General features: G+C 39.4%; 1 protein-coding gene across 2 annotated transcripts in view; it reads left to right on the forward strand.

Annotated features, from left to right (window-relative positions):
- LOC150077394 (DNA damage-regulated autophagy modulator protein 1-like) overlaps window positions 1–22,330 on the forward strand; it is a 455,867-nt gene that overhangs the window by 248,539 nt on the left and 184,998 nt on the right. The window lies entirely within an intron of this gene.

A 22,330-nucleotide genomic window follows, 5' to 3' on the forward strand; every position in this document is an offset into this window, starting at 1 on the left:
AAATTTAAGCAAGCACGAGCGCTAGCCAGGTACACAAGGAAACAAGCCAAAAAAAATTCCTGGATCCAGTTTACTTCCTCAATAAATAGAACAACAAATACACAGACAATATGGAATAAAATACGGAAAATGAACGGGAAATACAAAACCCAACCATCCTTAGTATTACACTGGAATGCCGAAAGCATTACTGAACCTTCAGAGACAGCTAATATACTAGGAGAAATATTTGCCAGAGTATCGTCAAAACAATCATATCGTGAAGAATTTTTGACCTATAAAGAGAAAACTGAAAAAAAACAGAATTAATTTTAACACCAAACATATTGACTCTTTTTTTTTGATTTGGTAGTTGTTGGCGCATCGGCTTCTGTGGCCATATTGCACCTCCCAAGGTTTTTGCAGTACTTTGATCCAAGCCCGAGGCGGGAATCGAACCCGCGACCTTTGGGTTGCCGGGCAGGTACTTTACCCACTCGGCTAGCCCGGTCGGCTATTGACTCCTATAACCAACCAATTACATTGCATGAATTACGTGAAGCATTATCAAAAACAAAATCAAGTGCAGTTGGACCAGACAACATACATTATGATATGCTTAAACATCTGAAGCAAAAAGAAATAGAAAACCTTCTTAAACTGTACAATCGCATTTTTCAAGAAGAGCAATATCCTGAAGCTTGGCATCATGCAATAGTATTAGCTTTCCAAAAACCGAATAAAGATCAGAAGGACCCAAACAACTATCGACCGATAGCGCTCACTAGCTGCTTGAGCAAAGTTTTGGAGAAAATTATCAACAAACGATTAATCTGGTTTTTAGAAACAACCAACTGGTTAAGCAGTATGCAATGCGGGTTTAGAGGTAATAGATCCACCTTAGATCACCTCGTAAGAATAGAAACAGACATAAGAGATACATTTATAAGTTCAAAACATATGGTTACCATATTTTTTGATATAGAAAAGGCATATGATACAGCCTGGAGATACGGTATACTACAAGACATCCACGATACAGGCCTCAGAGGACATTTACCGCACTTCATCCAAAACTTTATGAAAAACAGAACATTTCAGGTCAGAGTACAGAACACCATGTCAAAAATATATAAACAAGAAGAAGGAGTCCCCCAGGGGTCTGTCCTCAGTGCTATACTATTCGTCATAAAAATAAATGGCATCACAAAACAACTTCCATCCACGGTGTCGCATGCACTATATGTAGATGACTTCAGTATATCATATCAAGCACAGAATATGGGAACAATAGAAAGGCAACTGCAATGCGCAATTAACAAAATCAGTAGTTGGGCCCAGAAAAACGGATTTAGAATTTCACAACAAAAAACAGTCTGCGTACACTTCTGCAGGAAAAGAAATTTACATCCCGACCCTGAACTAACAATAGAAGGTCACAAAATACCCGTCAAACAAAGCGTAAAATTTCTTGGACTCACTTTAGACAACAAGTTAACCTTCGTAGAACATATAAAGCAATTACGAATACAATGTATGAGACGGCTTAATATCCTTAAAGTCTTAACATCACTATCTTGGGGAGCAGACCTTTATACCCTGCTCAATCTGTACAAAACACTAGTAAGATCAAAAATAGATTACGGAGCACCTGTTTATGCTTCCGCCAAAAAGAGCGCCCTCAAATGGTTAGACCCAATTCACCATAGTGCACTACGAATAGCAACAGGAGCATTCCGCACATCACCTTCATACAGTCTTTATACAGAAGCGAATGAACTACCATTGTTCCTCAGGAGACAAAAGCTGGCCCTACTCTATGCATACAAGATAAGATCCACAAGAAATCATCCGTCTCCGTGGGAGCTGCTGTAATGAGTCCTGCATGCACTGTCTCTGTCCAATTACCACTTGAATGCAGTGTTTTTACGGCCGAACTATACGCAATCAAAATGGCTTTAAAACTCCTTAACGATGTTCCAAACACCCAAGTAATAATATATACAGACTCTTTAAGTGCGGTGAATGCTCTGCAGAATAAATCACAACATTTGCATCCATTCCTCTCACAAATCAGGTCACAGTTATGCCAACTCAACAAAAATAATCGGACTGTTACGTTTTGCTGGATACCGAGCCACGTTGGAATTCCAGGAAATGAGCGTGCAGACGAAGCAGCAAAACACCCCACTTGCTTCGATTCCACCCCTGTTCCTTTTTCTGACTACAAACCAGTCATACGGCGGATATGTACTGAGATGTGGTCTGAAATGTGGCATAATCAAACCGGTAACAAACTTCTTGAAATAAACACAATCCACAGCTGTGGAGATCCAGTTCCCGATCAAACAGGCAGGAAGAGGTCGTGCTGGCAAGAGCACGAATTGGCCATACACATCTTACACACCTATTTCTACTGCTAGGAGAAGATCCTCCACTTTGCCCGCATTGTAGTTCCATACTTACTGTAAAACATATTATCATTGAGTGTACACATTATCATTCAGCTAGAATCGCATGTTTCAAATCCTTAATTAGCTCACAAAAACCTCTGCAACTAAGCCATATACTTGGAAATGATGCCACTTTATCAGAACTGTTCACCTTTCTAAAAATGATTAACGCATACAATCACTTCTAGAATAGTCTCCTTTCCTATATTGACAAACACTCCAAAGTAACGGTATAGGCGCAATATGGTCATAGCAGCCCTTGCGCCAATAAATCCCACTCCAACAACAACAACAACAAGAAATCATCCGACTTGGGCATCATTATTCTCACCAAAATTTGAAAACATATATAGGAATCGCAAAAGTGCAAACAAGCCTCTAGGAATCAGACTGCAAGAGCTATTGACAACATATGATCTTAACGTAAATAATGTTGCAAATCTTGAAAGGCACATAATACCACCATGGATAAACCACTCCGCAACTTGTGAACTCTCCACGCAAACCTGGAATAAAAATAACTTATCAGACATTAACTTTCAACAACTGCATGCAGCACATAGAACTAAATATCCCAATCATTTACCAATATATACAGATGGATCAAAAGCAGAGAACCATGTAGGAGCATCGGCAGTATTCCCAGACACTACACTGGCACGCCAACTTCCAAAAGAATGCAGCGTCTACACTGCAGAATTAGTAGCAGTTCAGATAGCCCTGGAGTACTTCAGAACCACATATCATTTGAGAACAGTAATATACTCTGATTCATTAAGTGAAATACAAGCCATTCAAACCACGACCAATACAACCCATCCAGTTCTAGTGCAAATTAAACAGATATTAACGGATTTAACAAAAGAAAAACAAGAAATTCTTTTCTGCTGGATACCAGGACACAAAGGGATAAAAGGAAACGAAGAAGCTGATAGATTTGCAAAATCAACAACTAACCTTCAGGAACAACCTTTCCCAGTTCCGTATCAGGATTATAAACCAATCATTCAAAACCGCTCTCTGACACAATGGCAAGAACTCTGGCAAAACCAAACTTCAAATAAATTATATAAAATAAAACCAAAAGTTGAACATTGGAAAACAAGCACAAGAAAATCAAGGAGAGAGGAAGTTGTTCTGACTAGACTACGAATTGGACATACACACCTCACACATGGCTATTTACTACGTGCAGAAGAACCTCCAAGATGCCAAACATTCAATACTACCCAAACAATCAGACATATACTCATAGAATGCCCAACCTATGAAAATGATCGACGAAAGATTTTCTCATCATTATATAAAAGAAATCAAGACATCACCCTCAGAGATATCCTAGGTGACGAGGGACGGGTATCAGACATTTTCGGATTCATGCAGACAATCAACATCTACCATCTACTATAAATAATGATAGAGTATATAATCACAGAAAATATTTAACTCCAGTTAATACGACAAGATATAGAGAATCAATATACATACAAAGACATAATATAACGAATGAACTGGCGCATTATGATCTCCGTTGTCAATGTGCCAATAAACAACAAAACAACCAACCAACCCAAAAGAATGCAGTATTTTTATTGCTGAATTACAAGCCATTTCAATGGCTATAAACCACATCAAACATAAACAGATAGCAAACAGCATTATTTTCACGGACTCGCTTAGCTCTGTTACTGCCTTGCAGAACGCAAATACCAAAGGTCATCCAATCCTACAACATATCCAATTTTCAGTATCAAAGGTATTACAAAGAAATCACAGTATCAGATTCTGCTGGATCCCAGGCCACACAGGAATAACTGGAAACGAAAGAGCAGACAAAGCAGCAAAAGAAGCTTCCACATCTGATTATGCCTTTCATACAATGCCATATACAGATTACAAATCCTTGATCCACCAAAGCAGTATAAAACAATGGCAAAAACACTGGCTAGATCAGACTAACAATAAACTTCGCCTAATAAAAGAAACACTTCGACCATGGCCCCGGGTGCCAAGCGTTTCTTGAGGCCAAGCGATTTTCTGTGCTAAATAGTACTGCGATTCTTATAGCGTTTTTCCAAAGCGACTGAGTTTTTCCTTGTTTCATTTCGTTCATAAGCCTTTCTGTTTATTTAGCTCTACTTTTTAAAAGTATAGAAAGAGAGCCAGAAAAAGGAAAGTACCTTTTTCTTTATTGTATATACTAACCGTACTAACTCCTACGCTTGGCCACAAGCGGCACTGCTCCTGCCTCCCCGTGGCGGGGCCGGTAACCTGGGTGGAAAAGCTAATCCCCCAGGGCGAAAAGGAGCCGACATGGATAAAGAAAATTATCCAGCCTTAGAGCCTTCAAGCTCAAATACCATAGATTGGTATAACTCCGATGAAAGTAGTACGCAACATAAGCGCTTAAAAATAGATAATCATCAACCCGAGTATCCAACTTTCCTGATTATCCATTCCTTAACTAGTCAACCAGTGAGCAAACTCTCTCCATTTATTATACAGAGATTTCTAGAAAATGCTGCTGGATCACCTAAAATGGTCAAAAGGTTACAGTCAGGGGATTTGCTTGTGGAAACTACGCAGCCGAAACATTCAGAATTGTTGTTAAAGATGACAACATTTGGTGGTATCCCTGTTAAAATATCTCCCCACTCAACCCTAAATAGTTCCAAAGGTGTTATCTCTGAGTGGGATCTATTGAATGTAACAGAAGAGGAGCTTGTACAAGAACTTAAAGACCAAAAGGTCATACAAGCTAAGAGAATTTTGACTCGTAGAGATGGCAACCTCATTCAAACCCGCAGTGTAATTCTCACATTCAATACTCCAAACTTACCAAATACTGTAAAAGCTGGTTATCTTAATTGCCATATCCGCCCGTACATACCAAATCCAATACGGTGTTATAAGTGTCAGAAGTTTGGACACTCTCAGGCAACATGTCGAGGAAACACAATATGCCCAAAATGTGGATCCCAGGATCACACTCAAACAGACTGTACTGCTACATCTCCAGTTTGCCCTAACTGCAAGGAAGATCATCCTGCATATTCTAGAAATTGCGAGCTATGGAAAGTTGGAAAAAAAATACAGAAATTTAAAGTTGAAAATAAAGTGACTTATCAGGAAGCGAGACGACAAATACTGAAAGATACTCCTGCACGTACATATGCAGATGTTACAAAGAAATATCGTTCAATTGCTACACAAACCAATGACTCAGTTCCACCGAACATATCACTTGCTGAATGGGCTAGAGCTCAGCTTTCAGTTCCTCAGCCATCCTTGAAGCAACACAACAGAGACCAGACTTGTAATACCCCAATTTCCATCCCCACCACTAGTGGCATTAAGTCACAAAGTGAGACCAGAATGACAAATGCTGAATCTTCTACTAAAACCCAGATTAATACTGCAGAAATGGATACAGATGACAAAACTGAACAAGAACCTATATTAGAAATTCATGCCGAAGAAGACATGGACACTGGACGGCCTACCTTTCCTAAAAAAGATAAAATTAAAATAGACCGCAATAAGCCTACTGCCTCTAAAAGGCAACCGGATCATCCTTCCACTAAAACTAAATAATGAAGTGCATTTTACAATGGAACTGTCGAGGACTACGTACTAATACAGATGAACTTTATGAACTGATCCGAGATTTCAATCCAGCAGGCATTTGTTTACAGGAAACATTTTTAACTCCACAAGTGACCCCCTCAATAAAGAAATATATTTTATACAGGCGTGATAGGAATGCAGCAACTGCAGCCCATGGAGGTGTAGCGGTTTTGGTATCTGTTACTATTCCGTCTAGACAAATCCCTTTAAAATCCAATTTAGAAGTTGTTGCTGTAAGACTAGAAATTGGAATATCTTTATCTCTTATTTCTATTTATCTTCCGCCGAACCAAACGTACATACTCAGAGACTTTGATGAGCTCCTTGCCCAGATACCACCTCCTTTTTGTCTGATGGGTGATTTCAATGGACACCACCCATTATGGGGAAGTCTCCATATGGATAAAAGAGGGCAGCTAATAGAAGCATTACTGGACAAACAAAATCTAACTCTGCTGAACACCGGTACACACACTCATGTTCATTTTCCTTCAGGAAATACTTCAGCCATAGATCTATCTATTTGTTCCCCGGCTCTGTACCCAAGTATACATTGGGCTGTATTGAATAATCCCCACAATAGTGATCATCTTCCAATTACTTGTAAATTCCAAACTACCACCACCTATCCTGAAACTCGCAGAAGATGGAAATTCACAAAGGCAAACTGGGAAAAATTTTCCTTAAATACAGTTTTAGATAAAAACTTCATTCTGAACCAGTCAATAGATGAAGCTAATGACCATATTACTAAACGGATACTAGCAGCAGCTAACAAAGCTGTTCCTCAGTCGTCGACTCATCCACGCAGGTGCAAAAACTACTGGTGGAATGATGAATGTAATAGAGCAAAAAAAGAAAAGAACAAAGCTTGGAATATCTTCCGCAAGCATCCCACTGTTATAAACCTTATAAATTACAAGAAATTAAATGCTAAAGCACGACAAATAAGAAGGAAAGCCAAAAACGATTCCTGGATACAGTTTGCTTCCACTATCAACAAAAACACCGATACAAGCTTAATCTGGAGGAAAATCCAACATCTGAATGGCAAATATCCATTGTCATCCTCTCCAATATTGATCTGTAATGGACAGGAACTGTCTTCCCCCAAAGACATAGCAAATGCTTTTGCTGAAGCCTTTGCAAAAATTTCAGCAGAAAATTCATATGATGCTTCATTCCAACAAATTAAAGTGGTAGCAGAAAGGTATAAGTTAAATTTCAACACCGGTCTGTCTCTTCCATATAATCAGCCTTTTACTATATCCGAGTTAACGGATGCTCTTAACAGAGCACCCAATAGTGCAGCTGGCCCTGATGGTATATTTTATATTATGCTAAAACACTTGAATGATACTGCTTTGCAAATTCTTTTAATATTTTTCAACAGAATTTTTGAAGAACATATTTATCCTAGCTCTTGGAAACATTCACTTATATTAGCCATCCCTAAACCAGGGAAAGACCTCTCTAATCCAGGAAATTATCGTCCAATTTCCTTAACTAGTTGTTTGGGGAAAACACTGGAGAAAATGGTTCTGAAGCGCCTCACCTGGTTTCTTGAGTCACATAACATCTTACATAAAAATCAGTACGGTTTTCGGCAAAATAGATCTGCATTAGATATGATGACCAAAGCAGAATCGAACATCAGAAACGCTTTTGTCAGAAATGACCACCTCGTTATGGTAAGTTTTGATTTAGAAAAGGCCTTTGATACAACATGGCGTTTCGGTATTCTGCGTGACCTTTACACCTTTGGTCTACGAGGCAGGCTTCCTCTGTTTATTCAGAGCTTTCTCCAGAGCAGAACCTTTCAGGTTAGTCACCTAAATACACTATCTAGAATTCATATACAGGAGGAAGGGGTCCCTCAAGGGTCTATCTTGAGTCCAACTCTATTTTTAATAAGAATAAACAAAATCATCCATGGTATTCCAAGCACAGTAGAATTATATCACTATGCAGATGACCTCATGATTTCGTGCCAAGGGAAAACTATGAATTCTATTGAGAGACAGCTTCAAATCTCAATTAACAAAATCGAGTTGTGGATGTCTCGCAATGGCTACCGTTTATCAGCACAAAAATCTAACTGTATTCATTTCTGTAAAAAACGTAAGATCCACCCTGAGCCTGAACTACATCTTAAAAATACCACCATACCTCTTTCCAATAGTATCAGATTTCTTGGCCTAATCCTGGACAATAAATTAAACTTCTTACAACACATCACATATCTGAGAACCATTTGCTTGATAAAATTAAATATCCTCCGAGTACTATCTTCATTGACGTGGGGTGCTGACCGATACACTCTGCTTCGGCTATATCGGGTATTAATCCGATCTCGCTTGGATTACGGAGCTCCAATCTATGACTCTGCCAGGAAAAGTGTACTAACTCGGCTAGACAGCATCCATCACAGTGCCCTAAGAACTGCTTTAGGAGCATTTAGAACATCCCCTGTACAGAGTCTATATATAGATGCACACGAACCTCCACTCCATCTTCGGAGGAAAATGTTGATGCTGAACTATGCAGCAAAAATACGGAGTCTTCCTTTTCATCCTATCTCGCCATACTTATTTGAGCCCCAGTGGACCACATTTTATCAAAACAAACCTAACGAAAACAAGCCTATTGGGATAAGGTTGTTACAGTTAACACAATGTTGGAATCTAGACATGGGTAATGTCTTTCAGGAAATGAGCAATCACGACCCTCCGTGGTCTGATTATACACCAATTTGTGACTTCTCATTCCAACAATGGGGGAAAAAGCAAGCAGCAGACCTTTCCATCAGGAAACTCCATGCTGCACATGTAGCAGAAAATTCTCGGTATCTTCCAATATATACCGATGGCTCGAAAACAAGTACAACAGTGGACGCAGCAGCAGTTTCTTCTATCTTTTCTACTTCTGTGTCCCTTCCAAAGGAATGCAGCATCTACTCTGCTGAACTGTGGGCGATTAAAATAGCTCTGGATCACGTTGTTAATCTGTCTTGTAAGCGAATTATGATCTACTCTGATTCTCTGAGTGCAATAAAATCCTTGAAAAATCCATCCAAATCAATCCACCCCATCTTGAAGCAAATTAGATCACAGATAATTGCGTTACAAGCTGCAAACCAATCAGTCCGTTTCTGTTGGATACCGGGTCATGTAGGCATCAAAGGAAATGAATATGCAGATCAAGCCGCTAAACATCCAATCACTGCAAGATCTCTGTAATGGACAGGAACTGTCTTCCCCCAAAGACATAGCAAATGCTTTTGCTGAAGCCTTTGCAAAAATTTCAGCAGAAAATTCATATGATGCTTCATTCCAACAAATTAAAGTGGTAGCAGAAAGGTATAAGTTAAATTTCAACACCGGTCTGTCTCTTCCATATAATCAGCCTTTTACTATATCCGAGTTAACGGATGCTCTTAACAGAGCACCCAATAGTGCAGCTGGCCCTGATGGTATATTTTATATTATGCTAAAACACTTGAATGATACTGCTTTGCAAATTCTTTTAATATTTTTCAACAGAATTTTTGAAGAACATATTTATCCTAGCTCTTGGAAACATTCACTTATATTAGCCATCCCTAAACCAGGGAAAGACCTCTCTAATCCAGGAAATTATCGTCCAATTTCCTTAACTAGTTGTTTGGGGAAAACACTGGAGAAAATGGTTCTGAAGCGCCTCACCTGGTTTCTTGAGTCACATAACATCTTACATAAAAATCAGTACGGTTTTCGGCAAAATAGATCTGCATTAGATATGATGACCAAAGCAGAATCGAACATCAAGTGCCATATGTAGATTACAAATCAGTCATAAAAAACGTGTGTGAAGAACAATGGTTGCAAATCTGGCAGGCTCAGTGTGGAAATAAACTGCTTCAATTTAAACAGGAACCTAAGTTATGGCCATCAAGTATGCGATCAAATAGGCAAGAGGAGGTGATCCTGGCTAGGACGCGTATTGGGCACACGCATCTAACCCATATTTATCTGCTCATGCGGGAAGATCCGCCTATTTGTACATATTGTCAGACTACACTTACTGTGAGGCATATTCTAATAAATTGTAATCTTTATAATAATTATCGAAAAAAAATTTTCAAATCGCTATCACATCTGCAAGAACCATTGACATTACCCCAACTGATTGGAGACAATGCAAATCTAGCTGAGTTCTTTTATTTCTTAAAGCAGACGGGATTATTTTACAGATTATAACTGTAAATTGCACTACCGAATAGAATCAGGCACAATATGGCCTTAGCAGCCCTTGTGCCATTAAACAACACACCAACCAACCAACCACTTCGACCATGGTCTACTAGCTTCCGATCGAATAGACAGGAAGAAGTGATCCTCGCTCGATTGCGAATCGGGCATACACATATGACACACTGTTACCTACTCAGAGGTGAAGACCCCCCTCAATGCCAAAACTGTCAAGTTCCGCTGACTATACATCACTTCATGGTGAACTGTCCAAAATTTCATAGAGAACGTCAAAGAGCTTTTCAATCAATAATGAATAAAGAAAACAATCTAATGCTTAAAACAATTTTAGATGACCGGCCAAATATAACCGAAGTTTTCTCCTTCCTTAAGTTAACTGGATACTTTCAAAACATATAAAATTAATAGTACACCTTTTATAGAGAAACAACACAATATATATAGCAAAGTCTTGGTTCTGCCATAAACCACAAGTAAAGTGAAAAAATGCTGATATACAAAACTCTACCACCTAGGCTAGGCGCATTATAGCCTAAGCTGCTCTTGCGCCAATAGCTTTCAAATAACAAACAACAAACAAACACACTCACGTTCAGCTCCCAAATGGACATGCCTCAGCCATAGATCTCTCCATTTTTTCCCCATTACTGGTCCCGACCATTGAGTGGTATGTTTTAAATGATATAATGGGTAGTGGTCACTTCCCAATCGTATGCAACCTATTAACAGCACAGACTCCTCCAGCTCAACCCTGCAGAAAATGGAAATTTGACCGAGCAAACTGGGCAAAATTCCGGTCAACAATATCTTTTGATGAGGAAAAAATCCGTCTCTAGCCTCTCGATGATGTGACAAAATACATCACGTCACATCTCCTAAATGTGGCTAAAGAAACAATACCACTATCAAATCCCTCGGTTCGTAAGCACTATAATTATTGGTGGAATGAGCAATGCACAAAAGCCAAAAAAGCAAAAAATAAAGCCTGGAATTTGTTTCGGCAATATCCAACAACACCCAATCTAATAAATTATAAGAAGTCAAAGGCAAAAGCACGCTTCATACAAAGGCAAGCAAAGCAAGAATCCTGGATCCGTTTTGCATCAAGCATTAACAAAAACACTGACACCAAAATAATATGGAAAAAAATTAGACAGCTTTCTGGTAAGTTCCCTACCGTACCTTCACCAATTCTGTCCTGTAATGGGCAAGATCTATCTAGTCCTTTATATATTGCAAATGCTTTGGGCAACACATTTGCTGAAATCTCAGCGACAGAAGCTTATACTCCACGTTTCCAGAGAATTAAAAACACTGCAGAACAGCACTCTGTTAACTTCCAAACTGCTCTCCTTCTGCCGCATAACAAATCCCTACAATATTCCGAACTCTTGCATGCTATCGGAACAGCCCACAATGGTGCTGCCGGACCAGACGGAATCTATTACGCCATGCTACAACATCATGATGCCAGAGCATTGCATCTCCTTCTGCTCTTTTACAATCGTATTTTTCTAGAAAATATCTATCCAACTTCATGGCATCATTCTACTGTTTTGGCATTCCTAAAACCTGGAAAGGATCCAACCAATCCCCATAGCTATAGACCAATATCCCTCTCAAGCTGCCTCTGCAAAATTCTAGAAAAAATTGTCCACTGTAGACTCGTCTGGATCATTGAGTCAGAACAGTTAATGAGCAATAGTCAGTATGGCTTTGGTCAAAACAGGTCATGTCTGGACCTTATGGTTAAGACTGAATTTGCCATTCGTAATGCCTTTATTAAGCATGAACATCTAGTAATGGTATCAATAGATATAGAGAAGGCTTTTGATACCACCTGGCGGCATAGCATACTGAGAGACCTTTACTCTCTTGGTCTGCGGGGAAACCTTCCTATATTTATAAAGCATTTTCTACACACTAGATCGTTTCAAGTACGATACCAACATTCCCTCTCTGCAACTTTCATTCAGGAAGAAGGTGTTCCACAGGGATCAGTACTGAGTGCCACTCTTTTCGCCCTAAGAATAGATTCTATCACTAAACAACTTCCAAATACTGTAGAAACTTACTTCTATGCCGATGACCTTGCCATCTCCTGTCATTCCCAAAATATGTGATCTATTGAACGACAGCTTCAGATATCATTAAATAAAATACAGCAATGGGTCAGCCTTAACGGCTATAGGATTTCACAACAGAAAACAGTTGCTGTCCCTTTTTGTAGACAACGCAAATTTCATCTGGATCCTGAACTTCACATTTCTAATATTTCCTTCCCAGTTACTAGTAACATTAGATTTCTAGGTTTAATCATGGACAACAAGCTAAATTTTTTAGAGCACATTAAAAAAGTACGTACTGCCTGCTTAAAAAAGATAAACATACTCAGAACTTTATCTGCACAAACGTGGGGTGCGGATCGTACCTGCCTTCCTGCCTTCTTCGATTATACAGGGCATTAATCAGATCCCATCTTGATTATGGAGCTCCCATTTATGACTCTGCCAGAAAGAGCGCATTACGCTGGCTTGATCCAGTACAACACAGTGCACTGAGGATTGCACTTGGCGCATTCAGAACATCGCTAGCACATAGCCTTTACATTGATGCTCACGAGCCGCCACTATCTTTACGTAGGAAATTGCTATTGCTAAAGTATTATTTCTAAAGTGATAGTGATACACATTTATAGAGTTTAAAGAAAATTCTCTATTGTACATATATATATAGTTGCTGAAAAGTATCAGCACAAAGAATCCTAAGAAAGGAAAGACACCTTTCTTTTATTTATTCTCTAATTCTACTAACTACTAATCAACTTCCGCTTGGTAACTAGGTGGCACCGCTCCTGCCTCCCCGTGGCGAGGCCGGAAACCTGGGAGGAAAAGCTCTCACTCCCAGGGCTAAAAGGAGCAAACATGAATGATCCAAAAACCACAACCACAGATCCCAAAGATCCGACTCTTTTGAGTCGGAAAAATGAGGATAACGAGACAAATGTCACTAAAAGACAAAAAAAGGACATAACATCGCTTCATGCACCTACCTTTCTAGTCCTTCATTCAACATCAGAACAACCATTGGGAAAACTGTCGCCATTTGTAATTCAAAAATGTCTATAAAGTGTAGCTGGAACACCAAAAAATGTCAAGAGACTGAAATCAGGCGACATTTTAGTCGAGACAGCCAGTGCCAAACATGCAGAAAGACTGCTTCAGATGAGAACTTTTGGAGGGATCCCAGTAGCAGTCTCTCTCCCCATAACAGCCTAAATACATCAAAAGGAGTAATTTCTGAATGGGACCTTATTAGTGTCTCAGAAGAAGAAATTAAAAATGAGCTAGAAGATCAAGGTGTCATTGCTGTGAGAAGGATTAATGTAACTAGAGATGGTATACTTACTCCAACTAGAAATTTGATACTGACCTTTAACACTCCCAAACCACCTACATCGGTAAAGGCCGGATATCTAAATTGTAACATCAGACCATACATTCCGAATCCTCTCCGCTGCTTTAAATGCCAAAAGTATGGTCATTCACAAATGGCATGCCGTGGAGTTCCTATCTGTTCCAACTGTGGATCTCAAAATCATACCAATCAGAACTGTCCAGCTGAGCAACCAATGTGGGGTCCTCTCTGGTATTTTGTTCTCAGCTGTTCTTCTGCCTTTCGTGACGGGCCGAACTGATATTATCACCTTCGCTGATGATATAAAGCTGTTCACGGTTATCAACCTCGGAGACACTGCTGACTACACAAATGTCGTAATCGAACATAAAATCCAGAACCTCGAGGCCTTCCTCTCCGGTTTCGGCCTTCACATCAATCCTGAGAAGTCGAAACAGCTCACTTTCTCGCTCAAACGGACCCCAACGATGGTGCAACCCAATATAAGAGGATCCGCGATTTCTGCTGTGCAGCAACACACCGACCTGGGCGTTATTTTTGACCAGAAGCTCTCCTTTATACCATACATAGACCACCTGCAAAAAAAATTCTGTCGACTCCGGTGGATGCTTAAGCAACAACTTATGCATGTCCATGACCAGGCCGTTGGGTGCAGGTATATTAAGACGTGTGTCTATCCGGTCATTCTTTATGGAGCAGAAGTCTGGACCTCAACTGCCGCAACGCATCTAAGACGGATTTTTGCGGGCGAATTTTGGCTATTGAAGTGGGCCATATGGAAATTCCGACTTCCCCCTGCACGAAGGACCACCCAGATGGCAGCATCTCTAAACATCAGACGTCTTCCTGCCATTATCCATGAGAGAAGACTCGTCTTTTCTGTAAAAATGATGGTTGGCATTATTTCGCACCCAGACTTCTGGGCCAACTGCGGTTGGAGGATCCCGGTCCCAAGCCTTCGGGCCAATCCAGTCCTCCAGGCCACCCCAAACCGGTTAAAGTTATCCGATCGCTTCATAAACGTGCAAATGCTGCAGTACGTATACTCCTTGGATGGCGACCTCTACAAGTTCGCATTGGATAAAAAATACAGGCAGAACTTACTCCATCGACTTCCTTCTCAGGACCATGTCACAGGGCATTAGAACCTGCTCCCAAGGACCTGTCCATCACTCCCATGGATCCCTCACTACATTGCTCCAACTTTCTGTGCCTGCTCAGATGACTCCGACACTGTAAGAGGACCGCTCCCTGGAGGATAAATTAGCATGATAACATGCTGTTGTGTATTTACGTTCATATGTAAATTTTCCATTTCCTTTCATTTCATTACACTTGTATAATTAGTAATAAGATTATTTTTCTCCTATCTGCAATTGTTTATTGCAGCGTATTAGCCTTTGTAACCTTTATATTAGACTTTTACCATGTATTAACCTTTACTGTAAACCCCTGGCTTGTAGCCGTGAAGGGTATTGTGTACGGCATATGCATTTTGTATGCAATAAAGATTTCTTCTTCTTCTTCTTCTTCTTCTTCTAAACATATTCCACTTCAAAGTGAAATAGAAGCTGTTGCTGTGCGTATAACGCTCCATATTGAAATAACTTTAGTATCAATCTACTTACAGCCAAACCGTACCTACTGTTTAAAAGATCTTGAAGATCTCCTTATTCAGATACCTCCACTTCTCTGTATGTTAGAGGACTTCAACGGGCACCATGACTTATGGAGCGATCCTAAATTAGATAGACGAGGTCGACTCATTGAGAGCCTAATAGAGGCAGTAAACCTCACTATACTCAATACTGGCACACACACTCACGTTCAGCTCCCAAATGGACATACCTCAGCCATAGATCTCTACATTTGTTCTCCATTGCTGGTCCCGACCATAGAGTGGTATGTGTTAAATGATATAATGGGTAGTAATCACTTCCAAATCGTATCCAACCTATAAATAGCACAGGCTCCTCCAGCTCAAATCTGTAGAAAATGGAAATTTGCCCGAGCAAACGGCAAAATTCCGGTCATCAATATCTTTTGATGAGGAAAAAATCCGTCTCCAGCCTATCGATCATGTGACAGAATACATCACGTCACATCTCCTAAATGTGGCTAAAGAAACAATACCACTATCAAATATCTCAGTTCGTAAGCATTATAATTATTGGTGGAATGAACAATGCACAAAAGCCAAAAAAGCAAAAAATAAAGCCTGGAATTTGTTTCTGTAATTTCCAACAACAACCAATGTAATAAATTATAAAAAGTCAAAGGCAAAAGAACGCTTCATACAATGGCAAGCCAAGAAAGAATCCTGGATCCATTTTGCATCAAGCATTAATAAAAACACTGACACCAAAATAATATGGAAAAAAATTAGACAGCCTTCTGGTAAGTTTCCCACCGTACCTTCACCAATTCTGTCCTGTAATTGGCAAGATCTATTTAGTCATTTAGATATCGCAAATGCTTTGGGCAACACATTTGCTGAAATCTCAGCGGCAGCAGCTTATACTCCACTTTTCCTGAGAATTAAAAACACTGCAGAACAGCACTCTGTTAACTTCCAAACTGCTCTCCTTCTGCCGTGTAACAAACCCCTACAATATTCGGAACTCTTGCATGCTATCGGAACAGCCCACAATGGTGCTGCCGGACCAGATGGAATCTATTACGTCATGCTAAAACATTTTGACGACAGAGCTTTGCGTCTCCTTTTGCTCTTTTACAATCGTATTTTTCTAGAAAATGTCTATCCATCTTCTTGGCATCATTCTACTGTTTTGGCATTCCTAAAACCTGGAAAAGATCCAACGAATCCCCATAGCTATAGACCAATGTCCCTCTCAAGCTGCCTCAGTAAAATTCTAAAAAAATTGTCCACTGTAGACTTGTCTGGATCATTGAGTCAGAACAGTTAATGAGCAATAGCCAGTATGGCTTTCGTCAAAACAGGTCATGCCTGGACCTTATGGTTAAGGCTGAATTTGCCATTCGTAATGCCTTTATTAAACATGAACATCTAGTAATGGTTTCCATAGATATAGAGAAGGCTTTTGATACCACCTGGCGGCATGGCATACTAAGAGACCTTTACTCTCTTGGTCTGCGGGGCAACCTTCCTATATTTATAAAGCATTTTCTACACACTAGATCTTTTAAAGTTCGATACCAACATGCCCTGTCTGCAACTTACATTCAGGAAGAAGGTGTTCCACAGGGATCAGTACTGAGTGCCACTCTTTTTGCCCTAAAAATAGATTCTATCACTGAACAACTTCCAAATGCTGTAGAAACTTACCTTTATGCGGATGACCTTGCTATCTCCTGTCATTCCCAAAATATGAGATCTATTGAACGACAGCTTCGGATATCATTAAATAAAATAGAGCAATGGGCCAGCCTTAACGGCTACAGGCTATCACAACAGAAAACAGTTGCTATCCATTTTTGTAGACAACGCAAATTTCATCTGAATCCTGAACTTCACATCTCTAATATTTCCATCCCAGTCACAAGTAACATTAGATTTCTGAGTGTAATCCTGGACAACAAGCTGAATTTTTTAGAGCACATTAAAAAAGTACGTACTGCCATCTTAAAAAAGATAAACATACTCTCGATCTTTATCTGCGCAAACGTGGGGTGCAGACCGTACCTGCCTTCTTCGATTATACAGGGCATTAATTAGATCCCGTCTTGATTATGGAGCTCCCATTTATGACTCTGCCAGCAAGAGCGCATTACTCTGGCTTGATCCAGTACAACACAGTGCACTGAGGATTGCACTTGGCGCATTCAGAACATCGCCAGCACAGAGCCTTTACAATGATGCTCATGAACCGCCACTAGCTTTACGTAGGAAATTGCTATTGCTAAAGTATTCTGTCAAGATACAAAGTTGTGCCTCGCATCCCATTCACCATATCTTTTTAATCCACCATTAGAAAATCTGTACAGAAATAAACCTAGCATAGTAAAACCAGCTGGTCATCGCGTTCTTGAACTACTACAGGTTTGCAGTAGTTCAAGAAGATGGAATATATCCATCCATTCCGTACAACAAGTAGCCATTTGTACCCAACCACCATGGGTTCAAACTCGTATACCGACCTGTGACACTTACCTCTGTCAGTGGGGAAAGAATATTTTGCAATCATCAAATATCAGCAAGTTCATGATGTTCACACTCAAAAATATATTGATTTTTTACCAATATACACAGATGGCTCTAAATCAAATTCAAAAGTTGGAGCAGCTGCAGTGTTTCCGAATACAATTGTATCAGCAGCCCTTCCCCCTGAATTCAGTATCTTCTCAGCTGAGTTATTCGCAATTAAACCAGCTTTAAAAAATCTCCCTCCTGACTGTTCATTAAAATCAGTAGTTTACACGGATTCCCTCAGCTCAATCAACGCTTTTTGTAGTTCCTCAGATAAATTTCACCCTGTTATAATTGAAATTAGAAAATTATTACTAAAGATTAAAGACCGTCACCAACTGGTCGCCTTCTGCTTGATACCAGCACATTCTGGTATTTTAGGCAATGAACAGGCTGATAAAGCTGCAAAAAAGCCAACCAGCTTAGATTTAACCAATATCCCTGTCCCAGCCTCAGACTATGCACTAATGATTCATGATGCATGCCTAACAGAATGCACAGCACTATGGCATTCCGAAACGAATAATAAACTCTTTCAGATTAAACAGGTTCAGAAAATCTTGCCCTCCAATGTCCGGACATCAAGACGAGAAGAAGTAATTCTCTCAAGCGTAAGAATAGGTGATACTTACCTGACCCATCTTCATTTACTCACAGGAGATGATCCACCACAATGTCCACATTGCTATATAAATATGACTGTTAAACACATTCTCATTGACTACCCCTATTATAAACAAGACAGAATTTCAACCCTACAATCACTGGTTATCCTTCAACAACCAATAACCATAGAGAATTTGATAGGTGACAAGGCAAATATATCTGAATTCTTCCGTTTTCTTAAGCAAATTAGAATTTTTAATCTTTTCTGATTAAGGACATTTCAGACAGTACGATTCTTTCCCTTTTCCTTTAACATAAATGAATAGGCGCATTATAGCCAAAGTTGCTTATGCGCCATGAAACTCCCACAACAACAACCCCTATACAGACTACAGGCAAATAATACACAAAAACATACATTCCCAATGGCAGGACTCGTGGAATAGACAGAGTGGGAATAAATTATATCGTATAAAGCCTGTAATTGAACCGTGGCAGTCTAGTCTGCGCAGGAATCGTAAGGAGGAAGCTGTTCTTGCCCGGACCCGCCTAGGACATAGTCATTTTACTCATTCTTTTTTTCTGAGTGCTGATGACCCTCCCATGTGTGAGTCCTGTGGCACAATTTTATCCATTATACACATTTTAGTTGACTGTCCAGATTTTAGCAATATCATTTTACCGCTTTTAACCATCTGACTGAGCCGTATACACTCAGTCAGATTTTATCCGACAATGACAATGTGTCTGCTATTTTTAGCTTTTTGAAAGCAATAAAGGTTTTTAATCGTATATAAAATTTATATGTTATTGTTATTTCTTTTATTGATTTATTATTATTATTATTTTTTTATATATTTGTTATTAGATGTGGACATGGTGGCCTAATTAATTAGGTCACTGAGATGTTAAATTTTTATATATTGCTTGGTCTTGGCGCATTATAGCCTTCGTCGCTAATGCGCCAATAAAATCAAAACCAAACCAAATTACTGCAGAGCTGCACGCTATGCAGTTAGCCTTGGGTCATATTAGTAAATGCCTATACCCACGGTTCATTTTATATTCCGATTCTCTCAGTGTGTTACAGGCTTTAATAACTGTGAGATATAATTCTCATCCAGTTCTATCTAGCATTCAGCAGAAGATTCACTTTCTCTGTGAACGTGAATATGATATCCGCTTCTGCTGGATTCCTAGCCACGTTGGGATTAGGGGAAATGATTTGGCTGACTCTGCAGCCAAATTAGCAATTTCCAATAATAACCGCTGCCTGTCAGTCCTCTATACAGACTACAGGCAAATAATACACGAGAAGATACACTCCCAATGGCAGGATTTGTGGAATAGACAGACTGCGAATAAATTATATCGTATAAAGCGTGTAATCGAACCGGGGCAGTCTGGTCTGCGCAGGAATCGTAAGGATGAAGTTGTTCTTGCCCGGACCCGCATAGGACATAGTCATTTGACTCATTCGTTTTTGCTGAGGGCTGATGACCCTCCTATGTGTGAGTCTTGTGGCACAAGTTTATCAATTAGACACATTTTAATTGACTGTCCAGATTTTAGCAATATCCGTTTTACCACTTTTAACCATCTGACTGAGCTTTATACACTCAGTCAGATATATCCGAAAATGACCATGTGTCTGCTATTTTTAGCTTTTTGAAATCAGTAAACCTTTTCACTCATATTTAAAAATCTACCTCGTTATTATTACTTGTTTACTGATATTTGTCTTTTAGTTTATACTTGTTTTTATACCTTGACTTAGTGATCTAATTCATTAGGTCACTGAAAATTTTACTTTTTATGACCAGGTTTTGGGGTATTATAACCCTAGTCGCTAATGTGCCAATAAAACCCAAGCAACAACAACAACAACAACAACTTGGATCGTGTTTCAACTATATCGGTGGAAACACGATCCAAAGCTTTGGCGCTCTTGTACGAAAAGCGTGCGAAGAGATGAAGTAGTACTTGCACGGGCACGAATAGGACACACATATCTGATTCAACGTAATTCACTCACAGGAGAGGATCCTCCTCAGTTTCCACAATGTTCAGCACATTTAACAGTCAGACATATTCTCAATGAGTGTTCTCATTATCAGAGGACAAAAGATCTGTACTGTTTTCTCCAACAAATGTTCTGCAATGGATGACATTAAAACATATTATTCTCGCAATGCCTCAATAATATGTTTTAATGTCATACGTCTCAGAGAGCATCAGCAAAATGTTATCTTCTGCTGGATCCCAGGCCATACTGGAATACCATTAAATGAAATTGCAGATAATGCTGTCAAAAATGCTTGCAGCTTAGCCCCAACGATTTCCCTAGTACCGTTCACAGATTACAAAATGAATATACAAAGTACATGTAAAGATCAATGGACTCTTCAGTGACAAGCGCAATTTCATAATAAACTACTCAAAATAAAACGTTTACCAAAATTATGGGCTTCTATCCCCATTGCAAACAGACAAGAAGAAGTAATTCTAGCCAGAGCTAGAATCGGCCATACTCATTTAACCCATCTGTTCCTTTTGTCAGGGAATGAACCTCCTAGGTGTAATCATTGTCATACACCACTCACGGTCAAATACATACTTCTGGAATGTACCCTATATAATGATGCTCGACTAGTGTCATTCAGTTCTTTGTCAAATTTAAAGGAACCCTTGTCGCTTTGCCATATCATTGGCGAATAATCAAATCTCACAGAATTCTTCTACTTCCTAAAACGAATAGGATTGTATAGCCGTCGTTTTTAACTGCTTATAAATCAACAAACGCAGGCAGTATGCACCACTTTCATAAGTGCAATATGGCCTAAGTAGCCATTGCACTTAAACCCCATCATCGACACAACAAATTGGACTATATTATAAATTCTAAAAGATCTCTGTAAAAATAATGAAGTGGTAACATTAGAATTTTGTTTTTTACCATTTTCCTATGAATAGGGGCACTATAGCCCCAGCAGCTCGTGCACACACACACACACACACACACACACACACACACACACACACACACACACACACACACACACACACACACACACACACACACACACACACACACACCTGCTACAGCACCTTTCAATCATTTTGCAGATAGGACGAAACCTAGATTTTGTCTCATTCCATTTGCTTAGAAATCTTACTAACATAGAAATCTTTAATTTTATTGAAACGTATTGGCCGATACTGGATCAATATAACTCAATAGGTGTGATATATGAACAATGAACAGACACAATTTGGCCACAGTATCCCTTGTGTTGTTAACATCATTTCAACAACAAAGTCATCTGACAGACGCTTTTCTTCTGAGGGCTGATGACCCTACTATGTGCAAGGATTGTGACACCATGCTAACGGTCAGTCGTATTGTCAGCGAGTGTTTCCTATTTTCATGTATTAGCGTTTTTAACCATCTGACTCCGTCTTATACATTCAGTCATGTTTTATATCCGAAAGTTTTAAAAAATTTCGAAAAATATGAATCTTTATAATTACATATAAATGCTTATTGGTAGTCATCGTGCACACTTCTGTTTCTTTAACTGTTTGTACCTGGATTTACTTGTTTTACTATTTTTAATTTGCGTCATAGTAACTTATTTGTAAGTTACTATTGCTTTTAAATGTTGGAGTTGGCGCATCCTAGCCGTATTTACTCAAGCGCCAGGGTACCTGCGTGTACCTATGAACCTTACAATAAAGATCATATTTATTTATTTGATCCTTCCTGGAGGGTGAATAGGGGCACTATAGCCGCGGCAGCGTATGCGCCCCATTACACACACACATTTCTG

This window comes from Mastigoproctus giganteus, chromosome 12 (genome assembly GCF_048544385.1).
Source record: "Mastigoproctus giganteus isolate SK-2022 chromosome 12, ASM4854438v1, whole genome shotgun sequence".
NCBI classification, from domain to species: domain Eukaryota; kingdom Metazoa; phylum Arthropoda; class Arachnida; order Uropygi; family Thelyphonidae; genus Mastigoproctus; species Mastigoproctus giganteus.